The sequence below is a fragment of the Aptenodytes forsteri genome, unplaced genomic scaffold (genome assembly GCF_000699145.1).
Source record: "Aptenodytes forsteri isolate BGI_AS27 unplaced genomic scaffold, ASM69914v1 Scaffold109, whole genome shotgun sequence".
Taxonomy (NCBI): Eukaryota; Metazoa; Chordata; class Aves; order Sphenisciformes; family Spheniscidae; genus Aptenodytes; species Aptenodytes forsteri.
Genome location: NW_008794431.1, coordinates 675,341 through 695,807, shown reverse-complemented (window position 1 = coordinate 695,807; position 20,467 = coordinate 675,341).

Below are 20,467 nucleotides of genomic sequence, written 5' to 3'. Positions count from 1 at the left end.
GTATGCCATTTACTTATGAAAAAGGCATAAAATACTATTGAGCATTACAATTAGCTGTTAGCTATTCAAGCGTTTTGTATTTATGTTATTTTTAACAAAATTGTGGCTATCCTTTTGCTCGAAGCTATGCTGCTCATGTTATGGCAAAAGCAATACTTTAAAAAATAGCTGCTAAATTCCACTTTCAAAACTGAATATGACAGCCTGTGTGCAAGCAAATGCTGTTCCAAACCAAGGTTTCTCCTAGTGAGGACAAGTTCACAGCCTAGTTTATCCGGCTGTCCAAGATTGTTTTCTATCATCTTCTAAACCTGTTTTCAATCAGACAAAAGCATGCAAGGGAGGATCAAATAAAAATCTTAATTTGGTAAACTAATTAAGTATTCCTTTGGTCTGCCTAAGCCTCTTCAAAATGTGGTTGGCTTTTCCCTGTGCCTTTTTTGGATGTCTGCAAAGGCCTGTGGCTCTGAAATTCAAGCTGTTTGGTCCACGCTCTTCAAATACAAGTTTTCAGCCAGAAGGCCTATTAAAGTCCAGATATAGTGTCCTCTTATAATATGCCTGGGTGGTCTCAGTTCCTTGTCTGGAAAGGTAGAAGAGCTAATCTGTTACATTGACAGCTCTGAGTAGCTCACATAACTGAAACACTTATTTTCTTTTGATTTTAATTTCTTGCTGCCCTAGATGCCATAACAGCAGAATCCATCACAGTGGATACATCCATTTTAACTATTCCTGCAACACATGTAGAGCCTTTTATAAAGAAAAATCTGGGTTCTGCTCTACTTGCTATTCTCTCTGCATAGACATGAACAAACACAATTTTGTGAGGCATTTTGTAGGTGGTATCTGGCTATGTCTAATTATAACTGTATGAGTGCTGTTAGACGTGGAGAGAAGGGAAAGTAATTCTACTGACTGTTTAAAAAAAATAAATCTGTGCAGTTTGGGTTTGGAGGGGATGTGGAGAAGGTTGGAGTGTTATTTGAAACACTCCTGGTGCAGTGACAGTTTCCTGGTGAGTTACATTTTTGCTGTCTAATGATGACACTGACACAACAAGGTGCTTGGCTTCTCTGGCTGTTTGCGTCATGATTAATACCGTGTTTTTTTCTTTTATTAGCAGAATGTTTGGCCCACTGGTTTGCTACTAAAACTTAGAGGACTGTTTTGAGTAATCAAAGGAGAATCTATTTCTTACAATATCTTTAACTTAGTATTATTGGAATGTTTTGATAGAGTGAGAAAATGTTTGTGGACAGCTCGTGGGCAGGTTAATCTTGTCTCTTAACCTCCTGAAAAGACACACTTCTGCTTTTCCTGAAGTTCAGCTGTAGTTCCCTTTGATTGACATGACAATCATGATATGCAGCATTTCACTGAATATTATATATATGTATTCTTTCTTATACGGGCCCAGCAAAATATGTCAGGGTACTGGCTGTAGTCGGTTATCCCAAGCCAAGGACATCTGGTGATGCCCAAGACTCTTCTTGGGGTCTAGCTCCAGGTACCAGATTCTTAATGATGTTAAATGAGAGGATTTACTCACCAGTGGTGTGCTCCTACCACCCAGGATGCTCAGGCTGTACTGGGATGTGTAAAGTTTCTGGGAACAGACTTTTTTCCTTTTGAGGCTGCTTTATTTAACATTAGAAATTCTTTTTTTGTGGCTGAATAGTCCTAGATTGTACCCTGTGGCCTCTGAATGTGTCTAAAATCCACCCTATTGTCCTCCTCCCCCGTAAGGCATGTGGACTAATCATGCTCATGACACAGCCCAGGAGTGATGCTATAGCGTGCATGAGCATCGGGGCTGGTGTGCCCAGCCTTGTCTCGCACTGAAGGTAAATGTCAGAAAAGAGAACAATGCTGACCCAGATGGTTCAGCTGTGCTCCTCTATGTGTAACCCCAAAAGACCCAGGCTGGAGCTCTCTCTTGTTCTAGATATAAAAAAAAAAAAATTAAGAACAGTGAAACTTTATAAAACTTTCACTGGCTTCATGATTCATACAGACTAAAACAGCTTAGGGAATCTCAGAAATAGCTCTAAAGCACTCGTGTAGGTGGTTTTAAATCACAGAAGAGATGAGTTCTAATACATGATGGACTCTCAGTCACAGAGCGATAAATTATTACTGTGATCTTCCATAAATTCCAAGGGGGGGAGGGAAGGTTGGCAGCTATTGATATACCACTTTTCTGGATAAAACACCTTACTGCTGGATTATTTTGCATCCAGTCACAAAGCAGTAGATGTTTCGGTTAAGTTCTGTTGTTGACTGTCCCAGCAAGGTGGCAAGCAACATATGAGATATTCAGTTCTTATGGCTATCCAGATTAACTGAACATAATTGAGGAAGATGTGTTGTAAATTTTTTTTTTTTTTGGTGAGAGCAAATAAATACTGTTAATGCCAGTGCTATTAGTGCTAGGTATCTAGCTGAGATGACCTTTTCTTAATGCAACCTAAGAAAAGCATTGGAGTTCATGTGACTTTTATTCCTAAGACGACATTAAACTGAATCTTCACATAAATTTAAATGCTTAGAAGTGGACTGATTTTCAAAAATAAAAATCCCACACCAAAAAAACAGATACCCCGCTTTAAAGTGTTTTCTTTTGAATCTGGAGCTTTGAAACAAACAGAAAACTGTGCCGTATTTCCAATTCGATTTATTCAGTGCAGTGCAGAAATAAGGATTTTAAAGCAGTTACGTATTTATAGACAAGCTTTATGTGCCAAGCAGATAACACAGCATGATTTATAGGCAATTAGAGCTTGTGCCACAAAAAATGGCTTAAGTCCTGCCTAACACTTGTTTTAGTGTCTTACATCTGAAATTATGACCCTCAGAAGGAAATTAAGGCTCTTGCTCAGATGATGCCTTGCTGTGCACAGCAGTTTTTGACTAAAAGTTCTCTAGATGATTGAAGTTTTGTGTTGGGGTTTACTGAAGAAACCCTCAGTCTTCGCATGTTGAGACAAGTCTGTATGCACAAATGAAATAACCTTCATTCATCTCACTTGACTAGGCTGATCCAGCAAATTTGCTCAGAACGTGCTCAGCAGACCCCATTCTTCCCCCATCTGAGCCATCGAGTGGCTGGCAAGGCAAGTGCATGAAGAATGCCTTTCACCACCCCTTCCTCCCACCTCATTGAGCCTACTCCTTATGCAGGTAGAAGACAACTCGCCAGGGTTTGGGTTTAACTGCTTTAACTTTCTTGCTTTCGCCTGAAAAAACCCTCAGCTACCACCTGAATCTGTTTCAGAGAGAGGAGGGAGCTTAGCAGGGGTCTCCTACGTCCTGGGTGAATTTTGTAAATAAAGCTATAGTGAAAAAGTTGAGCCTTGCCCTTTGTCATTCTTAGAGGAAATTTATCACCCCTGTTTAGTTTTAAAAGAAAAAAATCCAACAACCCCCCCCCATATATTTAGCTGGAATAAACAGCTCAGGACTGTAGATCATTAAAAAAGGAAAGCATTCCTGCTAAAAAAAAAAAAAAAAAAAAAATTCTTTTAAGTGTGTTTCTTTCCGGTGCTTCTGATCATATATCTGAAGCACCTTTTTATGAATGGTGCCTCTTGGAAGTCCCATTCTGAGATGACTAAGCTGCACAGTGTTGGAAATCTTCATCCATAACTCAAATTGACAAAGCATCCACAAGTTCAGGGTTGTAATTTTGAGTACTCTGGGTCCAGTTTGTAAGTCTAGTCTGAAAGCATAGGTAAGGTTTTTCTGCTTTAAAGAAAAGGCTTGGAAATAGTTGAGGTTAAAAAAAAAATTCAGTTAATTTTCCTTATTACATTGTATAGTGCTACAAATTTCTTAATCACTCCAGTAGGCTTTTTTTGTGATCATAACAATCTTCTGAGCATGTCATTGTGAATTCATAGACATGATATTACAGCGTCCGATGAAATGCTCCTCCAAGTCTTTAGAGATCTCGGTGATGCAAACCCATAATTGTTATATCATGTCAAGATGCTGGCAAATAATGTCACTGGGAATCTTTGGAGCACATTTCACAGTGAAGAACTGAAACAAAAAGATGTCAGAGCAATTCCAAAACCAGAGCCATCTGATTATCAAGGTGATTATGAAAGACAAATTGTACGTACTTGTAACTTTGTCCCTGTTACCAGATGTTCTGTCTTCTGAACAATGGCTTGATCTTCCTCATGTTAGCCTATAAAAAAGTAAAGATGCTGATTTTGTTGAAATGTCATGTCTGTCATGTCTCTAGGTATGCGGTAGCAAATGAGGAACAATGTGCTATTGTTTAATTGACAAGGATGTTAATAAAAAAAAAAATCCTTTTGCTTTAAATGCTTTAAATTTTGGCAGCTTCATTTGGAATAGCTGTTATTGCTGTGGGGAGAGAAATGTGGTTTGGCCATTCTCTGCTGCCCAGTCATCTGACAGAAGAAACCCTCATGGTCTTGAGAGCAAAGTTACCAGAATAACTATATATTTTGTTAAGCAACTTGAACAAGAGAGAGGCAGCAGCCTTAGTAGCTGGAGTTTTGAAGGCTTGGAAGGAAGTTTAGGCAGTGAAGGCTGGAATTCTAAAAGCTAGTAGTACCTGAGGTTTCCAGTTAGGATTGAATTCTTAGTATGCTTTCTATAATATACATCAGGGAAGAGACAATCCTTGTCAACAATTCTTCTGTGGAAAAGAGGAAAAGAAGAATATGGAAAGAGAGGCAGGAGAATTCATTTTACCTGGTTATCACTAAATGTACGTTCAACTCTTGGTGAGTTCTGTGCCTGTATATATATCAAAGTACAAATTAACTGAGAGGTTTCTTCTGCAAGTTAGGCAGATGAAAGGAAAAGGTTGCTGTTGACACTTGAGATCATTCAGAGGATGCAGATGTGTGAATCCTTTTGAACTCAGATAAAAGTTTGAAGAACGTGTGCATTTTTCTCATTAGTTCCCAGTCTTTAATAACTTTCTCCTTAATTTGTGAACAATTCAGTTTTTGCAGGCACGATTTGGTGTGATCATTTTTCTGCCCAGATGCTTTACTATTTACAGCATTGTAATTCAAATACAGAAAGATAACAAGAGAATGTTAGTCAGCAAAGGAACAATATGAGGACTTCAGGGTAAAGTTGCAGGTAGATGGGAAATGAAAAGAATAGTGGAAAGTGGAGTCTCGTGAGACATTTGGCCCTCAGAATGGTGGCATCTTATGTATTCTGCACAGATGCATGATGAAGCCACCTCATTCAAATAGTTATTGAGGAGTTTCCACCAAACAGCAGTCTTCCTGGGGGAGACAGATGCAATTTATAATGCAAGGAATTAGTACATTTTTGGGATATTTTGAGGCTGTGGCAGGACAGGAGCATGAAGATTGTGTTACAACATTTGGTTATAGTATCAAACTTAAAGAAAAATATATTTGAAAGAGCAAAGGCAAAAAACCCCTATAGAATAGAGTTATTAGAGGTAAGGCTTGGATTACCAGATTGGAAATATTTACCAGTGCATAATACTTTCAGTAGTCCCACCAAACATCAGAATTGCTGTACACTCACAACAGGAGCATGAAGATTGTGTTACAACATTTGGTTATAGTATCAAACTTAAAGAAAAATATATTTGAAAGAGCAAAGGCAAAAAACCCCTATAGAATAGAGTTATTAGAGGTAAGGCTTGGATTACCAGATTGGAAATATTTACCAGTGCATAATACTTTCAGTAGTCCCACCAAACATCAGAATTGCTGTACACTCACAGCACAGTCCCCACCAAACATCAGAATTGCTGTACACTCATTGTGCACAGTCCATCTGAAACTTTGGTAATACCTTAAAATTGCTGAACACATGGATAAAACTGCATGGTAAGTCTGTTATATGTTGGTTGAAGCAAAGCTGCTGGTTCTTCATTTAATGACAGGTCTAGTGTTTTTTGAATGCTGGTATTCAGTTTCAGAAGAGGGATGTTCCCCTTGTATCATTGATCTTGGTAGGTTGGAGACAAGGTTTGGAAAATGTGATAATCAGATGTGTTGGGCTGCTAAGGGACTTGATCCAGAAATATTGGAGGACACTGGACAAGGTCCTACATTAGATAGATATTTTATAATGTTGATATTTTATGTTGCACTGAGCTATCAATAGTTTATAGATAAAAGGAATATAAACAAAATTAAAAATCTTTTCCTCGGCTCTTGGTATCTCTCCCTTCCAATTTTTTTTGTGGGTGGAACTTGTTTTAACATGAGTTTATCTGCTGTGAATTTTGTCTGACTTAACAATTCTCAGCTTTTGTATTGTATATTGAGATGCACCAAATGGAAAGGGAGGATTTTGTAATATTAACTTCTTACTGAAATTTTATTTGTCTTTACAGATTCCTTTGTCAAAACAAACATTTTTCTGGTTGGATAAAAATATTCAGTATCAAATATAGGACATTGAACTTTTATGGTTATACTTACTGTATTGTCCTGAAAAAGATTAAATATTACCATATGTGATGAAAAGGCAGACAAATGCATCTGCCTGTCTGAAAGAAGTAGAGCAATAGAGAGCATTACTGAAGTTTATAATTTTGAATCTGTATTTCCAAACTGCATGTGGTCATGATTATCTGAAAACTAAGGTAGTGAAATTTTTCAAAAATAAGACTATTTCTTATGTAACAAAAGAAGTTGAAAGAAAATTGAGTGAAAATAAAAAAATTAGTCTATTTTAGCCAGTATATTTTTATATCGCTGAGTATTGTACAATTGTTTTTCACTTGTGTGATTCTTAAAGAATTATTAAGATACTTTATTATTTATAATAAATATCAAAGGAAGAGTTGAGAAAAAAATGCAATCATTCATCCGTGATTATTCATTTGTAAATGAATTAGCTTTGCCCAGGCACAAACTCTTATTTAGTCTATTCTAAGAAAGATATGAGTCTAAGTTTTTTCTGATACAATCTTCTCGGTCAGTAAACTCCAAACTGTAATTTGATTTCCAGAGTACAGTTTCAATGTTCATGAAAATAGAAGGTGAAAGTTCTAAAAAATTATTTGCATAGTTTCTGTAATAATCTTTGCTCCTTCCTCTAAGAAGTAACAATTTATCAGGCTGGGCCCTCAAACATTAATCTATCTTTTTGTAAAGATGATTACATTTCCAAATAGAAAACAACTTGTATAAAAGAAAGTGTCATCTTGGATGAAGGATGTATGGGAAAACACTAACAGTTTTCATAAAGTGAATTAATTGAGTCTAAAAATAAAATTAAAAGCTAATTGGCTTAAATATAGGTCCAAAGACCAATTTTAGTCTTTTAAACACAGAGTTAACAGGCTTTTTAAACTAGAAAAAAATTTACTAGGGATCAATTTGATTCAAGATGATTTGAAATCTGAAAACTGTTTATCTCTGCAATACCTGGTGTTTATTACAGCATTTGTACTTTAAGACTCCATCCTTCTTCTTTCAACATAATTGCCAAAATTTAATTGATTCCAATGAGAACAGAATTGGGCTTCAAGTGTTTGTGTGGGTTTTGTTGTTGTTGTTGTGTTAAAGCTGCAAGATAGTGCAGAAAAAATGAAATATTTGAAATATTGTGGATGCAGATAGTAATTTTCAGATGTGCTGAGCAAGTTTTAAAAATATCTTTCTGTGAAGCACAGTGCTCGCAGGTGTTAGTGAATCTTATAAGAATTAAATCATCTCACAAGACACCATTGAAAAAAATGTTGAAAATTCTTAAAAGTTAGATAAGTTTTCTTACTATGCTCAGAGAGGGAGAGAGATGTCAGAAAATCGAAACCTTCTAACTTCCCATTTCTTGCTTTATTTGAAAGACCAAGCTCATCCTAATAAATCCTGAATGTTCACTGATGATTTGACAAAGCATTTTTCTATTGGAAAATAACTGTTATTGCAATTTGCTCTAGGAAAATATGACATTTAAATATTTTCTTTGGACTCCCCCACCCCCCCAAGATTAATTTTTGTATACATATGCTTTTTAAAAAAATCTATGTCCTTCTTATCTGTTCCTATCCTTTTGTTATCTCTGATGGAAACTTAGCTCTAGATATACCCCAAGAGGTTGCTCTAACTTGATAAACCTGGCCTGTAGCCATCTTGACTATCATTACAATCTGTAGTCTAGTCCTGAAGCTGACCTGCTTGCTAACTCCTTAAAATCTAGACTTTTTCCTCTTTTTGTTCTATCAGGTGACATGTAGATATCCAGCAGGATAAACAGGAGGCTTGCGAAGAGTACTGGTGGGAAATGAAATCTATGAGTTACAGAGGAGCTGCTTAACGCTGAGCTGCTTTGATTAGGAATCTGGGAGTCCCTAGCTGGGATCTGGGTAATGTTACAACAATGTCCCACGTATGTAATGAAGCCAAACCAGGGGACACTCACTTCACCCTGTGTAGCTGGTTTTCCTTTCTGTAGAAATGAGAAATTATGGGCCAAGCAGGAGCTGTAGTTTCTTCCAGTGTAGGTCAGTCTAGATGACTTGGGAACTGTGAGTTTGGAGTCTACATCCCAGCAAAGAAATCTGTTCACCTGAGCCCGTGAGGACCTAGTCTGGTTGCTCCCTCTCTTTGCCGCTGGACAGTACTGAGCTAAGGCTGGTATCTGTGTCTCTGAAGTCTACCGTCTCAAGCTTTCATGCTTCAGTCATAGCAGCCTCTGACCACACCAAATGGAGAAGACAAGGAATAGCTTTTAAGAGAAGTTTTTAGAATGCAGAGTGGGAAAGTGAATGCTCTGATGAAGACAGAGTCTGATGTCTTTGTCCTTTCTGGACTGCTCCATGGGGCAGTTAGCCCCGAGGTAATTTGAGAGTATGGCTTACAGGAATGCCTCCTCAGCCAAGAATGGGCTTCTAGTGGAGAGCTCAAAAAGGTGTTAGGTCACTAGAGCTGCTCATTTCCCCACCCTCGAAGTTCACGGTTGGCATACACCTATGCCAGAGATGGCCCAAGGTCACTAATGAGTTCATTTCCAGTTACTTCTCAGAGGAAAACTTCCGAATAATTTTTTAAAACTGAATGGAGTTTTTAAATTCAAGAGGGCCTTAAAAAGTCATATTTGGACTTCTTTTAATTTATTCACTGCAAATATATTAACTCAAACACAAGGGCTGCGAGCAAACCTCTTAAGAGATTATTTGCATTTTGCCTGAAAGACAATAAATCAGCAATTGGCTGCTGCAGACATTAAAATATACCACTTGAATTGTGACACTGCTGTGAAATTAAATATAAACGCTTCAGAGATCCAAATAACATTAAAGCTTTGAAGAAGGTGGAATTTTAAATCTTGATTTCTCACAAGAGAATACATATATAATAAACAATTAGGAAATAATCCAACTCCTTAGGAAAATTACTTCCTTGCATTAGCTTCTGTCTGTCCAGTGTTTACATTCTGAATAACACGGTTAAAAGGTTGTGTGAAATATTTGTTGTTAAATGCGATGTCATAACAGGTAAAGAGAATAAAGCAATATGAGCCTGATAATAAAATTAAGCTGTTTTTTGAAATATGGTTTAATGGACAAGTTGAGTAACCACTTTGAAACAAAGTTAAACTGTGCTGCTTTCAGCGATAGATTTGAGTATTAGCACAAGATTCTATTCATGAGTTATGACTTTTTTTTGTTGTTTTACATTAAAATACAGGAAAAAACACTGATTTATGGCTGTATTATTAAAGGACAGTCCAACGCAGAAATCAGAGTATGAAGGAACTAGAAAATCATCTCTGTCCAAAAGCAATATTGTGCCAGAGTTTATGGTCACTGATAATTTGCCCTATATATAGGGTTGTCTTTAAAAGCAAGCTAATACAGCAACTTCAGCCATGAATGATGTTCGGCTGTTTATTGTTTCTCTGTCTAGGTTCTTAAGTTGAAAAGAGATTCCTTCTAATATTTCCAAAAAAATGAATGCAATATTTCTTTTTTCACTCTGCCTGCAATTAGAAAATTAGATTTGTGGTCCCAATTCAACTTCTACTGCAGAGTGGGAAGATAGTTGACCTAAAAGCCTTTGGGTCAGAGGACCAAAGGACCCTGTGGTTACAGAAGACCCTGAGGACTGCTAGAAAGTTCAGACTATCTAAAGGAATTCAAACTTCTTGTTCTACATAAAATTTACTAATTAATTTATAAATGTCATCAACTGTAACTTTTGTCATCATCATTCAGGATTTAGATTCTGGAATATCCTCAGCAGCTTTCATAGGAGTGACCTCCCCCAGTTATAACTCCTTTATATAAAACTTTTTATAGTAGAAGAGGCAGCGTTTTCTGGTGTATTTTCTTGCCAACTTTCTTTTGAAAATTTTAAATGAGGGGTGATTAGGTATTTATATAACACTACTACTATTTCCAATGAAGTAAATTTCACAGTCCCTACATCCACTAATGAGGTTAAGGATACTGAAAGAATTAAAGACAAATTGGAGTAGATGAAGAGAGGAAAACCTAAAGAGACATGAAGCTTACTAGCCAATATTCATCGACATCTGTAATGATTTTAGGTCCATATGGAATATCATTTGAGATATAACTCAGCATATTTTTATACATAATGAGTTAGGACCTCATAAGGTAAAATAAAGAAAGCATGCAATAAATTCCCATAACAAATTAAAGTAAAAATGTAGCATTGATTTACAAAGTAGGTCAAATATGTTGACCACAACACCAAAGGTGGAGCTAAATTACAGGATCAGCAATTAATTTCTTAATGTTGAGAAGGATTCACAGGGATGGGTAATAACTTGCATGTAAACTACTGTAAAACTAACAAGCTTTACTAACTTGCAGCTTATGATTCTGCAATAGTTAAACTTTGAATACCAAAGTCAAATGCTCTAGTATGTCCCATACTCTCCCACCCAACTAAGTTTTAAAATTCCCATCTTACACATTGACAAACTCTCCCCTTTACACCACTTGTTGAGCTAATGACTTAGTTAAAAGATGAAACTTTGCTGTTCTTGTTTGCCAGTAATCACGAATTACAACTTTCTTGTCTTTGTAGACCTTAAACTGTAGAACAGGGAACAAACATTGCTGCGTGTCTTCGAAAGCTTAAAAATTGTCTCAAAGCATGGGGTGCTCTTGTTCTGATGTCTTTATTGTGGGAATTTTGGGTCCTTGCCTATGCAAACACTTTCACAGTCTCACAATAAACAACTTGGAAACTTGTAATCACGAATTACAACTTTCTTGTCTTTGTAGACCTTAAACTGTAGAACAGGGAACAAACATTGCTGCGTGTCTTCGAAAGCTTAAAAATTGTCTCAAAGCATGGGGTGCTCTTGTTCTGATGTCTTTATTGTGGGAATTTTGGGTCCTTGCCTATGCAAACACTTTCACAGTCTCACAATAAACAACTTGGAAACCTTTCTTTTTCTTTGTAGAGGTGTCCTGGTTTCGGCAGGGATAGAGTTAATTTCCTTCCTAGTAGCTGGTACAGTGCTGTGTTTTGGATTTAGGGTGAGAACAATGTTGGTAACACACCGATGTTTTAGTTGTTGCTAGGTAGTGTTTACACTAGTCAAGGACTTTTCAGCTTCCCATGCTCTACCAACTGAGAAGGCTGGGGGTGCACAAGAAGCTGGGATGGGGCACAGCCAGGACAGCTGACCCAAACTGGCCAAAGCGACATTCCATACCATGTGATGTCATGCTCAGTATATAAAGCTGGGGGCAGAAGAAGGAAGGGAGGACGTTTGGAGTGATGGCGTTTGTCTTCCCAAGTCACCGTCATGCGTGACGGAGCCCTGCTTTCCTGGAGATGGCTGAACACCTGCCTGCTGATGGGAAGTAGGGAATGAATTCCTTGTTTTGCTTTGCTTGCGTGCGCGGCTTTTGCTTTCCCTATTAAACTGTCTTTATCTCAACCCACAAGTTTTCTCACTTTTACCCTTCTGATTCTCTCCCCCATCCCACTGAGGGGGAGTGAGCACGCGGCTGTGTGGTGCTTAGTTGCCGGCTGAGGTTAAACCATGACAAAAAGATGAAGACAAAAAGCAGATAGCTGAAATGAAAAATGTTTTGAATCATATCATACCTCAAAGTGTTCTGAAATTCAGCAGTAGAGAAAGTTGGGCCTTCACCAATACTCTCAGAGCGCGATGTTTTTTTACACACAATGCTCCTTGTTACCAGACTGTTTTATTGGACAGTGGCTCGTCTTTTCCTCCTTGCGTGATTAGACTCAGGTGTTCTAGAACACAAGTCCTCCCTTGATGATTTTTTGACTAAGGTGGCAAAGCTTTTTGGTGCTGGCTTATGGTATTGCAATTGGAAAGTGATTTTATCTTGTAGACTCTTCCTGTGTGGTCTTTTGACAAAGCATGCTGGTAGTCTGCCTTGCAGCATGATTCAAATCATCTTTAGCCAGCGTAAATTCAGTCCTTTTTTTCCTCAGTAATCAGGCCTCTACATACAACAGAATGAATGGCATGGCTTGCATATCCTGTGCAATGTAAACACTGTATGTAGGTCCAGGAGTTAGCACTTTAGCTTTGGCAATGGAAACAGTATGAATCTGTCAGTTTAACTTTAAGCCTGTGCAATTTAGTCTGGATTGGCAGAGCTAATGAGTCAGGAGCAGTGTTGTTTTAGTATTGTTGTCCTGAACTAATGCCTTCAAAAAGTGCTACCCTCTGCCACTCAGACGCCCAGGTGGTTCAGAGGCATGCTAGCCTTGTTTTAAATATGTCCTGTTGACATGCCCTTGGTGCCCTACCCCTGCTCACTCCCTGCAGTTCAAAAAGTCTATGTGGAAGATCCCATTTGAAGAAGAAAGTATATTCCTGTTTAGGTGGAAGATCTGATACATGATACAACTATTTCCTGGAAATGTTCAATCTTAAAAAAAAATTCTGCAAAAATGACTGAAAAGAAATCCAACAACACTAAGCGAGAAAATCAGCCACTTGGACTCTCACATTCCAAGTAACAAAATTAAAAATAAAATTGCTCTCAAAGAAGAGAATTTACAATGATAATGGAACTGCATATAGGTCAAATAGTCTATCTTCTCCAAATTTTCAACTCGATCAAAAAAGTTACTTTTGAGCTTCTTGAGATGAAACTCATCTAAAATACAATTTTGTATAGAGTCTGTATTTTTGTGCAGCCTATTTTGCTCACAGTTTTGTGCAACAGCTCCCAGCAATGCAATATGTTATCCACTGTACTGATTCTTTTTTCTTATTCTCATCCTGGAGTTGAAATACATCTCAGTGGTAAATTCAGTTCAGTATTCATTTAGGCCATTGTTTTAATGTGGATATACAATGTAGGTATTTTTACTACCTTTTCTGTAATTGTAAAATTTTGGCCGGTAGAAAGTAGTTTTGAGAAAAACCTAAACTACCTGAAGACAAATGGTAGTCAATGTGCCTTCAAAATGATGATGGATATCTTGAGAATAATTACCCTCTGTGCAGTGGTTTGTCCTTTACGTACATTTCTTCCCATCTACTTTCTAGAAGGGATGTTAGGGACAAAGGATATAGTTGCCTCTAATGCCAAATTCCAAACTCTAATATCTACTGAACTATGGCAAAATTTGTAATTGCAATAGACTTAAACAGCAAAGAGAGAAAGAAAAAAAAGAAAAAAAACCCCTATTTATCTGAGGCACCAAGCAAAGCTATGAAATGCAAAAGGATAACGGCAGTTTCACTAAGAATAAAATATTCATGTAGCTAACTTACATAAAACAATAGATGGAGTGTTTTCTGCAGGGAAATTACTTTTTCTGATGAGCTCCATTTATGCATGATAGAGTTTTAAATTTTTGAAAACCCCCTTGGTTATTTTTTTCTTTTTTCAATTCTAGCAGTTTTAATTTTAGGCTTATAAACAGATAGATGTAAAATTTCTTGCTGAAAGGGCCTTATTCTGTTTAAAGTCATATTTATTACATTCAGCAAAAGCAGAATTGCTTCTGTCAATGACAATGAATACAAAATCAATATTTAAGACTGCAGTCTCATAGACTTCATGTTACGAAGTGGGTACCTCAGTTTTAAACTGCCCTATAATAAAATGTGTCTTCATTTACTTCCAGTACATTTTTAACATTCTTCACATTATGAAGTATGCTCCAGAGGTTCTCGTTTTGCACCAGGTAACTGGAAAGCAGACAGCTGCAGATGGGGTTGTCTAACAGTAAAGTTGTTCTGTCTTGCAGCAGGGACGTGTGTGGCCCGAGCCTATGGATTTCTGGAAGTTTGATTGTATAGCCCAGACAGAAGCATTGCACTGGCTGTTTGTCAAAGACTTTCCTCATCTTGGGCTTTTCCAGTCCCCACTGCTAAAGAAGAGTGGTAAGTGGAATAATAAGTTTGACGATCTAGGACTGTGTTTTGTGGGTTTTGTTTTTTTGGTTTGTGTTTTTGGTTGGTTGGTTTGTTTGTTTGGCATTTTTTGTTTGGTTTTTTTTTTGTTTTTTTGTGTCATTTGGGCAGCTTGTGCTCTCTGCATATATTTTTGAGAACTGCAACTTTTGGCCAAGATTAAAGTGTATCACAAGAATTATGAAGTCTGATGTACTTCCATGCTCATGATGGAGGATCAAAATATATGGTTTCCTTGTCTCAAAGGCAAACCTTGAAGATATCAGTGTAGGGGATTTCTTACACGTTGTGCAGGCTTGATATGAAGCTGAAACTGGAGTGAGGAAATGTGGAGATTTGGTGTTCAGCTAAGCCCGAGTTCTCTGAAACATTCATAAATCTACCTTGTTTCTGTATCGTTACAAACAGGTTTTTGAAGGCCAGGTGATCACTGACCTTATTGGATTTTGGCCAAGATATCAGACTTAAAACCTAAATGCTTGCTTCTGCCAAGCTTTACACAGTACAGCACTTCAGGTAATATTAAATTTCAGCAGTTTAGGGCGAGTTGTTGGTTTCTGTTCAGTGTCCCAGAGAAAAAACCTAAGAGAATATAATTCTATCAAAGTCTATGAAAAATATGTTCTTGGAAGATGTTGGATAGTGCTAAGGCATAATAGAATGTATAAAACAACAGTATTACACACAATGCTCCTTGTTACCAGACTGTTTTATTGGACAGTGGCTCGTCTTTTCCTCCTTGCGTGATTAGACTCAGGTGTTCTAGAGCACAAGTCTTCCCTTGATGATTTTTTGACTAAGGTGGCAAAGCTTTTTGGTGCTGGCTTATGGTATTGCAATTGGAAAGTGATTTTATCTTGTAGACTCTTCCTGTGTGGTCTTTTGACAAAGCATGCTGGTGGTCTGCCTTGCAGCATGATTCAAATCATCTTTAGCCAGCGTAAATTCAGTCCTTTTTTTCCTCAGTAATCAGGCCTCTACATACAACAGAATGAATGGCATGGCTTGCATATCCTGTGCAATGTAAACACTGTATGTAGGTCCAGGAGTTAGCACTTTAGCTTTGGCAATGGAAACAGTATGAATCTGTCAGTTTAACTTTAAGCCTGTGCAATTTAGTCTGGATTGGCAGAGCTAATGAGTCAGGAGCAGTGTTGTTTTAGTATTGTTGTCCTGAACTAATGCCTTCAAAAAGTGCTACCCTCTGCCACTCAGACGCCCAGGTGGTTCAGAGGCATGCTAGCCTTGTTTTAAATATGTCCTGTTGACATGCCCTTGGTGCCCTACCCCTGCTCACTCCCTGCAGTTCAAAAAGTCTATGTGGAAGATCCCATTTGAAGAAGAAAGTATATTCCTGTTTAGGTGGAAGATCTGATACATGATACAACTATTTCCTGGAAATGTTCAATCTTAAAAAAAAATTCTGCAAAAATGACTGAAAAGAAATCCAACAACACTAAGCGAGAAAATCAGCCACTTGGACTCTCACATTCCAAGTAACAAAATTAAAAATAAAATTGCTCTCAAAGAAGAGAATTTACAATGATAATGGAACTGCATATAGGTCAAATAGTCTATCTTCTCCAAATTTTCAACTCGATCAAAAAAGTTACTTTTGAGCTTCTTGAGATGAAACTCATTTAAAATACAATTTTGTATAGAGTCTGTATTTTTGTGCAGCCTATTTTGCTCACAGTTTTGTGCAACAGCTCCCAGCAATGCAATATGTTATCCACTGTACTGATTCTTTTTTCTTATTCTCATCCTGGAGTTGAAATACATCTCAGTGGTAAATTCAGTTCAGTATTCATTTAGGCCATTGTTTTAATGTGGATATACAATGTAGGTATTTTTACTACCTTTTCTGTAATTGTAAAATTTTGGCCGGTAGAAAGTAGTTTTGAGAAAAACCTAAACTACCTGAAGACAAATGGTAGTCAATGTGCCTTCAAAATGATGATGGATATCTTGAGAATAATTACCCTCTGTGCAGTGGTTTGTCCTTTACGTACATTTCTTCCCATCTACTTTCTAGAAGGGATGTTAGGGACAAAGGATATAGTTGCCTCTAATGCCAAATTCCAAACTCTAATATCTACTGAACTATGGCAAAATTTGTAATTGCAATAGACTTAAACAGCAAAGAGAGAAAGAAAAAAAAGAAAAAAAACCCCTATTTATCTGAGGCACCAAGCAAAGCTATGAAATGCAAAAGGATAACGGCAGTTTCACTAAGAATAAAATATTCATGTAGCTAACTTACATAAAACAATAGATGGAGTGTTTTCTGCAGGGAAATTACTTTTTCTGATGAGCTCCATTTATGCATGATAGAGTTTTAAATTTTTGAAAACCCCCTTGGTTATTTTTTTCTTTTTTCAATTCTAGCAGTTTTAATTTTAGGCTTATAAACAGATAGATGTAAAATTTCTTGCTGAAAGGGCCTTATTCTGTTTAAAGTCATATTTATTACATTCAGCAAAAGCAGAATTGCTTCTGTCAATGACAATGAATACAAAATCAATATTTAAGACTGCAGTCTCATAGACTTCATGTTACGAAGTGGGTACCTCAGTTTTAAACTGCCCTATAATAAAATGTGTCTTCATTTACTTCCAGTACATTTTTAACATTCTTCACATTATGAAGTATGCTCCAGAGGTTCTCGTTTTGCACCAGGTAACTGGAAAGCAGACAGCTGCAGATGGGGTTGTCTAACAGTAAAGTTGTTCTGTCTTGCAGCAGGGACGTGTGTGGCCCGAGCCTATGGATTTCTGGAAGTTTGATTGTATAGCCCAGACAGAAGCATTGCACTGGCTGTTTGTCAAAGACTTTCCTCATCTTGGGCTTTTCCAGTCCCCACTGCTAAAGAAGAGTGGTAAGTGGAATAATAAGTTTGACGATCTAGGACTGTGTTTTGTGGGTTTTGTTTTTTTGGTTTGTGTTTTTGGTTGGTTGGTTTGTTTGTTTGGCATTTTTTGTTTGGTTTTTTTTTGTTGTTTTTTTGTGTCATTTGGGCAGCTTGTGCTCTCTGCATATATTTTTGAGAACTGCAACTTTTGGCCAAGATTAAAGTGTATCACAAGAATTATGAAGTCTGATGTACTTCCATGCTCATGATGGAGGATCAAAATATATGGTTTCCTTGTCTCAAAGGCAAACCTTGAAGATATCAGTGTAGGGGATTTCTTACACGTTGTGCAGGCTTGATATGAAGCTGAAACTGGAGTGAGGAAATGTGGAGATTTGGTGTTCAGCTAAGCCCGAGTTCTCTGAAACATTCATAAATCTACCTTGTTTCTGTATTGTTACAAACAGGTTTTTGAAGGCCAGGTGATCACTGACCTTATTGGATTTTGGCCAAGATATCAGACTAAAACCTAAATGCTTGCTTCTGCCAAGCTTTACACAGTACAGCACTTCAGGTATATTAAATTGTCCCAGAGAAAAAACCTAAGAGAATATAATTCTATCAAAGTCTATGAAAAATATGTTCTTGGAAGATGTTGGATAGTGCTAAGGCATAATAGAATGTATAAAACAACAGTAAATAAAATCTGTCTATTTAAAATGAATACCGTAACCTGATTTTCCTGTTCTTTTGACTATAAACAATGCAATGATTTTAGTATGTGTATTTATTTAGATGCCATTATACAGCCAAGTTTGACGTGCTGTAGAACAAAAATTTTGCAAATAAGCAATTATGGTTCTAATTTGTTTGAAATGATAATGTTTTACCTACTAAATAGGTAAATAATGAAATAGATTTAGTTGCGCTTTTAGTTGCACGTAGAAGACATACAGTATAGGAGGAATATACATCCTAGGGAATAAGTAGGTGCTTAAACATTTAAAAAAAAAAAAAGCTACTGCAGTTTAGTGTCTCTTGTACAAGTGTTTGCTGGATCAGGTCTGCTAACAGCTTCTTTGCCCTTGACTCTTCAAAGTGACAAATGTTGTCAGTTGGGAAGAGAACTCCACCTTCCCTAAAGGAACCTTTTATTAAGAGATCATAATGATGACAGAAGCATAACTCTTGAGAGATTCAAGAAGATGAGCTAAGAAATGGGACAGGTTTGAGCTGTGTATCAACAAATGATGATAAACTGGATACTTTCACTATTATGCTCTCCTTACTTTACGAACTGAGAATAGAACACAGTTTTAATATAGAGCTCTTTATTATACCTCTCTTATTACTGAAGTTATTACCAGGAAAATAGTTAGGTGCTAGTATCAGTATTTCTGGGAAGTGGACTAGGACTGCCTGTTTATACTGTGGGTGCAGAGAGGCAGAGCCAGTTCTGTGCAGGCTGCCGGGAGTGCAGCATGGCTGGCTGAGCTGGTCAGGCCATAAGGTACCACAGCTGTAAGAGTTAACCAGCTTTGAGACCCTCTTGCAGGCCGTGCTGTGTGGTACAGTCTGCTGTAGTTGAGTAGTCTGCTGAAGGAGGTCGTGCAGGAAAGCGGCAGTAGAGTGGGAAGTCTTAATTAAGACTCTCAGTTTATTGGCGAATTACTTTAATTGTTGGATCATCTTTCCCTTCATCTGCTCAAGTTTGGATTATGGTTGCTGTATGTGAGACCGTAGCTAAATTCAGTTCTTCCCTAGGTGTATGAATGTATTGTGTTCTTAATAGCTAAACTTTCCTTCTTTCTTTTCCCACAACCTTCAGAGAAAAGGTCGATAGGGTTGAATAACAAGAATAGATAGTTCTAATATTGTGCTTTTCATCTGTAACTCTCAAAAGGCCTTTACAAAGCAGATAAGTATAATTAGACCTGGTCAGAAATTTCCAGACAGGCCAGAGCTCTGTTGGAGAATGCTGATTCAATAAGACTGACTGGTTTGGCTCCAGCTTTTGTTTATCTAACAACTTTTGATAACAGCAGAAGACATGTTTATATTCTGTAATATGCAATACTAGTTCTACAAATGAGTTCTTTCTACAGGGAAATATTTTTCTATTGATTTATGTGATTGTTGGGAGAAGCCCTTAACGTACTGAGGTTAAGTCTGTGCTTGGGAACTGGCCAACAGCCTTATAAAGAATTCATTTTTAACGTATAATGTTGAATATCTTATGTAATCCTTGTATGTAACAGTTAACCATATCTCTCAGTCACCATCCTGGAAAAAACTGCGAGCAGGCGTGCCGATTCCTTTGGCTCTGCATTGCAGATTTAAGTCCATTCTATTTAGAACATGGTTGCCATCAAGTAGTGGTACAGAAAGTGGCATTTAGTAGGTGATGCTTTCCTCTCTGAGCAGATAGATTATGTGGTGAATTTATTAGAACTTTTTGTAAGAACTCTTATTTAAAAAATGAAGTAATACTGACTTTGATATGAGCAAAACAGGCTATTTAATTTGATCTCAGTATAGTGATGATAATTACATTTTGCTCTTCTGCTGTCAACTGCAGATGAAAAAATATGTTATGAAGATAAATAGGAATCTGTACAGTCCTAGGGAGGCATCCATTGTAATATAACAGCAATCCATACAAACCTAATGAGGGTCTTCATTGTAAATCTAGAAGAAATATTAACCTAAAAATATTAACCTAAAATATGATTCCAAAAGAGGAGGTGCGTAAGGTCAAAGATACCTGAAAAAAATTCAAGGTAACATTTATTTTCTCCAAAGTTGTTCTGACAAATATGAGTGTCGCGGATGGAGTGAGACTGCACTTCATTTGTAAGAGAGAAGCAACAATACTTTATTGATAGAAAACAGTGAGTTAAAGCATGAATTAACAAAGTTCAACGGTAAATGCGACAGTGAACAAGATTCGATGGCAAGGTACACTTGATTATTTACTCCATAGAGGACAGGGTCAGACAAAACTGTCAGGGAGACCCTGCCGTTGAGTCATGAGGTTCAGAAAGGACCCCCTTGCTTTCTAAACTTCTCAGAGAGGAGTTTAGGTGTGGCTGGATCCAATCCTAGTCCCAGTCTTGGTCAACAGTTCATGTCTAAAGGATTATATATGCGCAATCAATCCTTTATATCACTTAGCTAAGATTTCAAAGTTTAGCATGCTATTAGTCACTTACCGAGTATCTGTTGCAGCAAGGA